The sequence below is a fragment of the Falco naumanni genome, chromosome 7 (assembly GCF_017639655.2).
Source record: "Falco naumanni isolate bFalNau1 chromosome 7, bFalNau1.pat, whole genome shotgun sequence".
NCBI lineage: Eukaryota > Metazoa > Chordata > Aves > Falconiformes > Falconidae > Falco > Falco naumanni.
Genome location: NC_054060.1, coordinates 36,058,765 through 36,070,665, shown reverse-complemented (window position 1 = coordinate 36,070,665; position 11,901 = coordinate 36,058,765).

Sequence of the window (11,901 nt, the reverse complement as noted above, 5' to 3'; positions counted from 1 at the left end):
GTTTCTGGTTTGGGGCAAAAAGCAGTGTTTCCAGCATTCCCTGTCCAAGGGAACAGTGCCTGCAGCCAGGGTAGCCTGTGGGCTGGGGTTTGCCATCGGAGAGCGGCCTTCGGCTGCCATCATTCCAGCAGTTTTGCTGGGTGAAATTGTCTTTTCCTGGAAGGAAGATACGGAAAGCAGGCTTACTCCAAGCAAGAAAGGAACAATACCAAGACATTGCAGTGAGAGCACCAGAGGCTGCCCCTGAGCTGAGAATCCTAATGAATCAGTCAAAACATTCCAGAAAAAAACCTTTTAGTGCAGCACCACCATGATGTTTAGCTCCCTGCTGTACAGTACCTTTGAGCAAAGAGCTATCAATTGGGTTAAAAAAATCAAGGTTAAAATATCAAGGCTGTTCAGCAAGAATTGGATTGCAGTATTACAACCACTTTGCAAGCCAGAGAACGTGGCCTGACACAACCCAGCAAACACGGCTGGGAGGAAGAGAGGTTCCAGGTCGTTCTTATCTCAGGGGGGGATGAAAAGTAAAGCTGTATTAGTTGTAGGCTTAATTACTTTGGTAATTATATACCACTCTTCTCCAAAGGACCAGTGTCTAGTAAAGCAAGAGTCTCGCTTAATATTCTGTATGTTTAAGATAACAGACTTCTTCATTTAGAAAGATTATATTTTTAAGCTTAAGCACGCATCAGTAGACATTAATTTGACCAGTTTCTCCACGACACTTTTGATGTCATACACTGACCTTTTGGGGTCTCCATTAACAGTATCTGTTGTGGTTTTCTAACAGTGGCTACCATATTATTATAATTATCTTCTGTATTTTGTATATTTGTCCATCTAATTTTGTTGTGGCTGGATTTACTGCCCCAAAGGCAGTCATTTCGGTTCTCCAGGCACTGGGCAGATACAGAAGTGCTCTGCTCAGCATCACTGTGCACTTCACTTCCTTAAGGACATAGGGACATTTTTATGAAATTCTACTAATGATGACATAACATTATCACTGGGATTGGACCACCTCTCCCACAAAACCCGTGCAAAACATCAGATTGCCAGAGCATTTATCAGACAGAGCATGTTTAAACTATTTACTATTATAATAATAAGACAGTATTGGGAAAAGGAAAAGACTGATATAAACTAAAGGGTGGCAAAAGTGGATTAAGATTAACTTTTAAAGAAGTACAAGAACTGCCTCTTGTCCCACAGCTATATAACTATTTTCCTGAGGACACCAAGCAAATGTGAGCTCCCTGTATTCAACCCTGTTACACGGGGCACTGCAAACAGCCTCTAGTCTTCTAGTGTAGCACTCTGCATTTATATCTGTAAATTCACATTAAGCCTTTCAAATACATTATCCCAGAAAAGGAGTAACATGTAAAACAGAGAAACCTCCAAAAAAAAGCCTGTTGTATTATTTTTGCAACCTATTTTGCTACCTAAGTGAGATTCTCAGGATGCCTGTGTAAGGCATGCTTTGTTAGCTGCACAGAGATTATACCTCTCGTTAAATGAGGCAGAAAAAACGAACGGCAGATCAAAGATGAGCACCTAAGTCCCAGGATGTCTGACCAGGCATAGTTTATGTTTGGCCAAACATTAAACTGTGCCTGGCAGTACAAGTACGCCCATAGCCTGAGCTCTGTAATGAGTGCGGGGCTGGGGAACTGCCATGGGCTTCGCTACAGAACACGGGATTATGCCTTGGTTTCTAGGACTGTGGGGAGACTGGCATCAGACGAGATGCTCTTTTGTGGACAGTGTTACACAAGTACAGAAAAAGCAAATCGAGCTGGAAAGTAGAAAGAGGTGATTATACAGCTTGCCAGGCTGCGCTCACCCCCTGGAAAGGGGCTGGTGAACTGCACTGGGAGAAAGATGAGGATAATCAGAGAAATCCCAGAAAACAGGAACGGTCTTGCAAACTGCACCTACAGAGAAAGAGAGGTTTGCTTAACATTTGTCGGTGCAGAGCAGTGGCCATAAACTTTTTTCTGCCTATGGACTGAAAAAGTACTTCCAGGGAAGGCACAGAACTCGGACACAGTAATAGTCTTCCAGTCAGTTAAAAAATTGCTGCTAAAAGGTAGCAACAAGCTCCTCTCCATTTTCTAAGGGGGTCAGGCATAGAGAAACGAGCTCCTGCTATGCCAAGTAGATGCAGCAAAACATCACTAGTGCTGACAGGGCTGAAGCACTGAGGACAGCGTGGCATCTGTACCACCAGTGGCATGTAGCGACAGGCCAGGCAGACACCTGCCAGAGATGTGCTGGCATGACTGGTCCTGCTCTGCGATAGTGACAGAGGTGCTGAGTCCCTTTCAGCAGTGCTGCATGGCCACAGGGACACAGAAGCAGGAATGTGTTGGTAATCTGAGCCACCAGGCTGATAACATGTGGTGACAATGATGCTGCGGCTCTCCAGGGCTGTAGTGATGTGAGGGACCACAAGGCCATAACTAGTCCCAGGGGGCTGTTTTACTTTCAGATGCCGACCTACAATGAGATGCTGAATCCTCGGTGGCCCACAGCATCAGCAGCAAGAACAAGACCAGGGAGCTTCTCTGGCTTTCACAAGCACATATCCAACAGTGCTTTCTGCTGATGCTCATCTTGAGTAATCCCAGAACTCAAATTAAAGAAAATCAAAGTAATCACAATAGTCTGGAATCCTGAGCAAGGCACAAAATTTGGGGGGTCATTTCCTGCGTGAGGGAGGTCACAACTTTACAATACTGTTTCTAAAACTCAGGAAAAAATATTTCCTGAAGGAACTGTGTTATGAACAGAAACTCATTGAGTAGATGAGAGGCAATCATGGAATTAATCATCATGAATTCATTAGGAGGAGCAAGGCCAAAAAAGCTGGTGGCTTTTGTTTTCAAAAGCATATCACTTGCACACGGGGACCATCATACTCCCTCGCAGCCCCAACTGCAGCACAAGAATGCAACACATATGCTTCTGTCTTGAAAAGCCCTTTAAACAGACAGGCCCTGAGTCCCCCAAAGCGCTAGCGAACGCCCACGGTGCCTCTTTACCTCAGTGATCTCAAGGCTGAATCCACCCTGCGCACGTTCTTGCCAAGCAGCCGTTAGGCACCCACAGCAGCAAAGACCATTCCCTGGGATGGTGCATGTACTGACTTCAAGGAGACACGTGGAAAACCCTAACAGCCCAAAGGGCCAGGCTGGGTTTGCCCATGGTAAGAAGTTCTCCCAGCAAGCTCAGGCAGGAGCTGTTATTTGAAGGCACGATCACCTGTGGCTGCTAAAGGATGCACAAGACACCACATTGTTTCAGGAGACCTTCTGGATCTGGTGAACTGGCTTCTGGTGGCATAGGGAGAGGGGCAAAGAGGAGACAGAGGGGTGCAGGGAGGAAAAGCACTGAGAAATAGTTTCTGCTGCTCATCCCATACACATCCTGCACCTGACTTAGCCTGCAGCCCAGCCCTCCACCTGCCTTTGCCCAGCAGGAGACTATGGCCCCAGGAAAGGTGGCACTGCACAGCTCCGGTCCTGCATCCCTGCCTACCTCAGGAGTGCCTCTGGCCCTAACAATGCAGTCTTGTGGCATCATACGCAAAATGTCTCTCTGCAACTCTATTTTATCGAATAAACCAGATCCCTTTTTCCTTTTTTGTTAACCCTATGACTTTTGCTCATTTCATCGCTACCAAACAGCGCAAAACCAAACTTAGCCCTGGCACAAGAAAAAAATAGATCCATGAGATTGTACCAAGTTGTGCTCTAAATTTCAACCTTATTATTCTATGCAAGGAAAAAAGCCACCCTTGAGAGGATCTTGCACTTGTAGCGCCGTCCAGGTTCTTGGAACAGCTATGGCACCCTCCCAGGCTGGACATGCCCATGGCACAGCGGCACTCAGCGCTGCAGGGAAGGCTACATATGCCATGGCAAGGGAGCACCTCCCAAGAACCCCCATGATGGAGTCCCACATGTGGCGTTTCGGCACTGCCTGTGGGCAGGGGGCTAAACCCAAACACACCATTTCTTCTGCTTTTGGCCCCAGCCCTTGGGTCTGGGATTTCTCATTTCCATCCAAATGCCTTTTGCAAGGGATTATATACTAAGACAGCTCAAGGTTATCGCTTCTGACTGAATTAATAAAAAAAAAAAATAAAACAAACAAAAAAAAGATTTGTTTGGCTTGCAACAGGGCAGAAATACTTGAATGGATGCCTAGTTTTGCTCTGTTAAATCATCCAGAGCACAGGAAAATCTTGAGTTAACAAAACTGCCTAGAGACAAGCAGCAGAACTCAGAGCAATATTGTTCAATTGCCCACAGTTATTCATAATCTATTGCAAACAGCAACTGCTACTTTTGGACAATCAGTTAATCTTGGGCCTTGGCGTGTGGATTTAGATGCCATTGTCTCAGTCACGACACAAAAAATGAATTGTGTTGTTGCTGTTACAGCTTTATTTCTGGGAAAACGTTTGCATGGGGTATACCAAACAGAATCCTCAAAGCAATTTTTTTTAGCTGTGTAAAATAATATTCATTTTTAATACTATATGCAACAGCCTTTCAACATCTTATAAGTGTGGCTGCTTCTTTCTAATGCAGGTGGGTAGAAGCTTGAAGGAGTTAAAAGTACAGACATCGGGCTTACCTCTAAATAGTGCATCCAAAATACTACCTTTACGTAGGCACTGCAATATTTGTTTTCATATCCATCATCATCTTTACTTACTTTAGAGCTTTTCCTCTGTTCTACAAAGGAGATGTTAGAAATACTATGACAACCTCATCCAATGCCGGAGTGGTTTAGGAAGGATCCATGTCTGGCTGCTGCGCTACTGGGACAAATCCTAGGAGAGCAAATAGGTACAAAGCACCTTACCCAGGCCAGCAGTGCAGGCTTTGCCATGGCAGGGGGAGGCAAAGAAAAAGGTTATCATCCTGAAGAGCCAGCAGCATTCGTCAGATATTTGTTGAGGAAAGAGGAATATTTTACTGTGAGGTCAATGGGAATTTCAGTCCTCAGGAGATCTGTAAATCTCATTCAGGAACATGCCACTATTTACATAGAGATGAAGAGCCTCTACTGCCAGTAAATTTGATCGCAACAACCCTGTTGATTTCAGCAGGGCAGGATAAGTGATGAGTTCCTTACTGAGTCAGAGGGTTTGAAACACAGGCTATTGAGTCCTCACAGCCAGTTGGATTTCCCCTGGAAACTTCCTTCTGTGCCACTCACCAAGCCTGAATTTGTTTGGACTTATGAAGACAAGCCAGCAGGAGAGAGCCCGGGAACAGCAATGGGCAGACTCTGAGGATCCAAAAGAAAGTTCAGAACAGAAGAACTTACTGGCATCTTGCTTTCTAGACCTCAAAAAGAAGTACCGGTTTTGCAGTTGCACATGTGTTTTCCCCCTCCCCAGTTCTCTCCACTGCACAGCGATGGGGAGTTTATGGACACCCTTTCCTGCTGGGCAAAATGAGATGACCCAAGGCAGGGGGTTCTGGAGCAGGGGAAGTGCTTGGGCTGGGGGAAAATGACTGCAGCAAAAAAGATGTCCTGACCAGTCTCGCCAGGTCTAAACATAATGCTGCTACCACCATGAAGGCCAGCCAGGATTTGGTCCCATCCAGTGACCTTTGAGATCAGTGTTTCATTCCCTGATCTAAAATTAGGCTTCTCACCCCCTGCACACAGGCTGTGTGCCAGCCCAGCACAGCCATCACCTTCTGGGGAGGACCCATGAGCTGAGTGCTAGCGAGGACAGGCATGGCCCAGACTTTCACACACGGATGGGCACACCTCTCCCACAGCCATGGGCAGTGGGCATTCAAGTAGCTCCGCTGACACAGCTGAAGCGGCTCTGGCTGCTGCTGCAGGGTGGTTTTGGCAGGCAAGGTTTGTTTTGCAGCAGCTGTTGAGGATCCCTTGACTTACAGGCACCCCAGTGCAAGTGCTAGCCTCCAGCTTGGTTTGGTATTCAAGACCTGACGCTGCAGAGCAGGTGCATCAGGACCAGGAGATGGACAACCCAGCCCTGTGCTGTGCAACACAGCTGTGCTATCACAGCTAGGAGCACCAAGCCACATCGCTGAGAGCGCAGATGTCCAATGCTACCAAGGATCTTGGCTTCTTGCATCATTTCTTGTAGCTTAACTGGTGGGGCAGTTCCCACTCACCTTCCCTCAGCCCCTGGCTGTGCTGACCTCTGAGGGTACAGTCTTAGTAACCTCTTTGCAGTGCAGAAGCCCTGTGAGAAAAGCGGCGTGCATCTTGCAAGTGCACACACAGAGGCTTGTCTAGCTTTACAGAGAGCTGGTCCTTGTGTGTTCATGCACCCCACCCCACTCCCCACACCCATGCCCAAGGGCCTTAGGAAGCTGTAAAAAAAGCAGCAGTGTTATATAAAGAAGCATGATAAAGTGGTAAAAATAAATATGGGGTAGCAAGCACTGGAGTATCTTAAAAATAGGATGATAAAAACCGATGGTGTTTTTCTGTCAGAGGATCTCTGAGGCTTCACAGAAATGGCAGTATTTCTCAAAACATCTGGGGTACAGGCAAGCATGACACCCCTACAGCTGTGCCAGCCCACAGCTCTTGCAGATCTGCTCCAAGCACCTCGTCCAGCCCTGTCCCAGTCCCGAGCTCGGTGCTGTGACCCCACAGCATGCCCTCTGTTTCCCCGACAGGAGCGGGATGCCAGGAAGCGTGAGTTCCCACTCCTCCGGAGTGAGCGGCGCTGAGATGACTGGACTTCCACACCGGGAAAACGCACTTCCAGTTTCCTTCAGGTGAAGGGGATAAAACTACACCCTTCCCTTGGTACTGGCTGCTCCTCCCCAAGTCACCACATCAGACTGCAAGCAGGTCCAAACACAGGGACAACATCGCTGCCTCCATTTCATGGGGGAAGGTCCTTTGTCCCAGACTATGAAGCCATTTGGCTGAAGGTCTAGGGATAGCAAACTGGGAATGTCCAGCTGCCAGGGTGGCCAGGACAAGGGGACCTCGCTTCCAGCACGTGATGCCTCCTGCCCACTGTGAACATGTGAGAGACAGCTGCACACAGCCAGAAACTTCTGATATGGACCCCTCCTCCAGTCTCCACATCAGGTGGAGGGTGGCAGAGCAACCACAGAAATGCACACCTCCCTCACACATATAAGGGGAAGGGACCACAGCAACCTCAGAGGCAGATTCCTCCTCCACCAGAAATATCATGGTGAAGGTGTCATCAGCCTCAGCTATGGACCACTCCTCAAGCAGCAATATCAGGGTGGGGCTGCAGACCACACTTGCATTACAAGCCTTTCCTTTGATGAAGATTTAGGATGTTCCTGTCAGATTTGAATTCCTGGTTCATTACTCAGACATGTAGGATTTTGGGTGCCAGTAGAAACCAAAATGAGGAAAGCTCTGTATGGTTAGCTTGGTTCAGATGCGGCTGGAGAGGGCAAACAATTACCATGCAATGTTTGTACAACTAGTAGCAAAGTTCTCAAAGGGGGTTCACACTTTTGAAGCCATCACATCACAGCTTTGCTTCAGGCCAAACCCCCAGCACCAACACCCCTCAAATAGATCTGGGTAAAAACATGTATGTTCACCATCTGGGGAGGAAGGAGCCAGAACTATGAGAGAAGGATGAAGATACACTGCTGCAATACCTGTTGCTACTGAACATAGTTGGTGAAGGCCATCCTGCTTGGCTTTCACCTCTAGATTCAGCAAAGACTGAGCAGATCAATTTTCTCAGTGCAAGGGCAGGCTTTTGTCTGCAGCAAGATGGTTCATGTGAGAAAGGACAAAGAATTTTACACAAAGAGGGGGGAAAAGTTTAATCTGAGAACACCAGTCTGGGCAAACCCTTGAATACTTAAAAAATAGTTTGACAGCATCCAGATTCAACATCTTAGTGCTTTTGACCGGTAAAATATCGCTGGGATTGGCCAGTTCAGTGGTTCCTTTTAACCTCGGACTGAGCTATCACAGACATGAAGGAAGAGCCTGCTCCTCACTTACTGCAAAACACAACCTGCACAAGGAGTTCTCTAGAGAAGGCTTCAAAGCCAGCATGACTCTGTGCTTGGTGTGTTTCTGTGACCATTTTGAAAGCCAAGGTACGTTGTACTTAAACCCATATAACTTAACACATCAGACAAAGTATTCATTGCAAGTGCGTAATTATGTGCATAATATATACCCCATAATCTGTGGGGCAGAAATGAAAACAAAGTTAGGCCAGGGAAACAGGTCATGAAATAAGAGGAAAAGTGAGAGGTTACATCCCATCATCTCCCAGGAGGCGTCTCAGACTGGCTAGAAGCAGCAGTCCCATCAGCCTGAAAGGTTTCAGACTCTTGTCCCAGGAGGTATTCTGCACTCACCTGTTGAAGCTGGGCCCTAGGGCATCTAGAAGAAGTCCGTTAGCTGCAGCCTAGGAGGTTCTCAGTCCGTTAGCTGCAGCCTAGGAGGTTCTCAGTTCATTGACACATAGAGAAACTCCAAGAGGAAGCAGAACTTCATCCTAGGTATTGCCTGGGAGGAGAAGTCCTGGGTCTCCGTCTTTGCTCGCCACTATTTGCATGGTTTACATGAAGCAACCATCACCCATCACAGGAACTTTCCCACAGCGGTTGGTACTGAGTGACACAATCTGCATGGTGAACTTGGGTCCCCTCACTTCCCATTTCACGCTCTGTTCCTGCCACTCACAACTACCCTGTTCCTATGCTATAAAGCATAAAGTATTTGGGTATGTCATCACAGCTCTTCTAAGCCTGGTCACTGATAGAGAAAAAGTTTCTGTTACCATTATTTGCAGTCACGATGAGTACTGGAGAGGAAGACACCTCAATCAATCAGAAGTAACATATTTTGGTGTGCACATCATCCAAACAATCCTTTTATGACCTGAGTGTCCCAAGTTAAAATGCACAACAATCTTGAGAGCTGGATCCACCCCTCCTAGACCTCCCACCAGTTACTGGCTGCTTTGCCTTAGCTGCTGAGCAGTGGCAGTGCCTTTTGAGCCAGCAAGTTGCTCTACAGATTACTGAGCTGCCACGTCCCTCTACTCAGGCAGAAGAGCTGAGGTCCATCAAAACCTAGCTGACAGTGCTCTGGCCCGCAGGTCTGAGTCAGTCTTCAGAATTTAAACTTTCAGCCCTTTCACTGACCCAAAACTTTATAAACTTCTGAAGAAAGCTAGATAAATGCAGCTGGTGTCATCTCTTGGTCTTTTACCCCACAGTTGAACAAAGACCCCAAATTCTTCTGTTACCCCTGTTTGCCCATGCCCCCACTTCTATGAAAACATCATAGAGTGAACAGAAATAAATAAGGTCTTTCTGTTCACAGGAGCAGCAAAGCACCCAGTTACAAGCAGCTCAGGATACAACATATGCAGTCTCCATCATACACTCTTTCATGTACCTCCCCTAGCACTGCAGGGAGGCCAGCCACTGCAACAGCATCCTTCCCCATCCCTCTCCCCAAGCCGCTGCGCACCTCACCCCCCATGGAAAAGCTACTGGACATTACCTGACCCTCATTTTCCAGTCCAACCCCACAATGAGACCATTTTCTGACCCTCACAAGCTCTACTTCAGGCAGTTCTGCTTGGGCTTTTGTGCCTCACCACCTCCAGGAGATGGTCCCCAAATCCCCAGCAGAAGGTAACAGGCTAATACCTGCTCACCCAGAAAGCTGCTGCCAGCCACCTGCACCCAGACCTGCTGCTTTTACATCACTGAAACATGCACAGCTGGAATTAATTAGGACAAATGAGTTAAGCTCATGAAAAATCTTACAGGGAAACTGATAGTTCTGGTAATAAAGGTAAATAAAACAAGCTTGAACAAAAAATCTCAAATACTGTTCAATGAATAAGCATATTGAATTAATGGATTCCAGGAAGAAAACCTTAACCCTCATAACAATCTCCTTTTTGACACACCTTTAGCTGGCAATGAAGGATAACAGCTCTTGGGCATGCTGAAAGAGGAAATTAAAACTTCACTTCAAAAATAATCTTATCAACACCACTTGTTTATAGTCTCTTCATTTTTACAGGTAAGACAAATCTTTCGTTGCCTAGTGCAAAGGTTTTACAACTTTTTTTTTTTTTTTTTTTAGTAGAGACACATCCCTTTTGTAGGCTCCCACCCAGCTAAATTTGGGGTTTAGGACTGCTAGTAAGAAAGTCTTTGATGCTCTATATAAGAGGTGAACAATCCCATGTAAGTTCACTGTTCAAATTTAAGGGAGCATCTGCAAAATTAGGTTACAAATCTCTGAAGCACATCTTGCTTTTAAGTGTGGGTTGCAGCTGAGAAATGTATCATGTATATTATGGAAGTGTAAAACCCCAATTTCTCAAAATCACAGGCTGAAGATAGCATCTTAGACAGCATAAACTATAAATGCAGAGTATCAGAGTAGCCTATGCAATACATTCTGAGTGGTTATGGGGCACAGTAAAATTCCCGTGCAGCACTAGAAGATGTGCAGCCTGGTGTAACGTGGTTAGCCACTACCCAATATTATAGAAGTAAATGCAAGATGCCTGTCTAGGAAATCAGGCTACATAGACAAGCAATATCGTGCTGGTGTACCAGCAGGAGGTCAAAGTTCTTCAGGTAAATAAGGGCACCCAAAGGATGACACCTAAGCTCCATGTTTTTAATTTAAGATGCAATTACAAGTTGCTTCTTGTTCCCCTGTCTGCTGGCAGAATTGCCCCAACCCCACTGAAGTTAACATACAGTAGCTGCGGACGAGGCCCAGCAACAGATTCTACTATGTGAATCCACTTTGGATCCCACATAAATCATTCTGTACAGACATTTATCCAAGAAAGGATGCCTGCAGATTTGCAGCTAACACCAGCTGAACATCAGAATTCCTTGGGCTTTCCCACATTTCTTGGTGCAGGAGTCTCCTACATTCAGGGTCTCCTGTGTTAAGACTTTGGTCTCATAAAACAGTAGCACTGCTGCTGAGCCAAATGCAAAGACCCCCTGACCATTTGAAGAGAGATTTCAGTGGGTCTGAGACGTGTCACTGAGCCCCTTCCCACTGCAGATTCACAGCACACCAGGGGCCTGACACGCCTGCACCCTGCAGAGATCACATAACTGAGGTGAGACGCAAACCAGCCTCAGGGTACTCCCTGCATCCAGAGCAGCATCCTCTGCTTTCAGCCAGCCGTGAACATTGCCTGCCCAGCCATGCCCAGAGCTACGTGTGTGTGTGTAACCCCCTGACCACACTGGCCTCACCGGTGCCCTTCAGGAGCTTTGTCCCTTTGCCTCCTGCAAGAAAGGGTCATTGGACACAGCGTCAAGCTCACCTCCAGCTGCACTGTGCTGCCCTAAAACTGGCTGTAACTGCAGATGGCAAGCCTTGCCTCCTCTCCCCTTCACACTGCCATTGGAGGTGATGAATAACAGAGAAAGCTGCTGCGCTTCAGGGCCAAATCTCGCACCATTTCATGTTTCAAATGATTTTCAGACCGATTTGGCACCCACATTTCTGTCCCATAATGATGGTTGTTTCTGGCCACCGGCTGTCAAGCAGCAAAGGGACCCAACCCCAGGGCAATCCCAGAGGGGGACCCTCCGCCCAGCTCGGCCACAGGCTGGCCTGAGATGAATCAGTGTTTTCCAGAGACCGGACATCATGGGTTTGCCCACTGGGGTGGTCCTTCTGCTTCTGCTTCCTGTTTTGGCAGACATTGTTGGGTGGGAGGGTTTTTTCCCTGTTACCATGGTCTTTTTGGGGAGAGAGTCCCAGGGAGGAAATCATCAGCGCCAGTGGGCAGGATGTCTGCCAAAAGGCACATACTGGGCAAAGCATCTGCTCTCCAGTGCCATGCCCACTCAGCTGGGTGCCTCC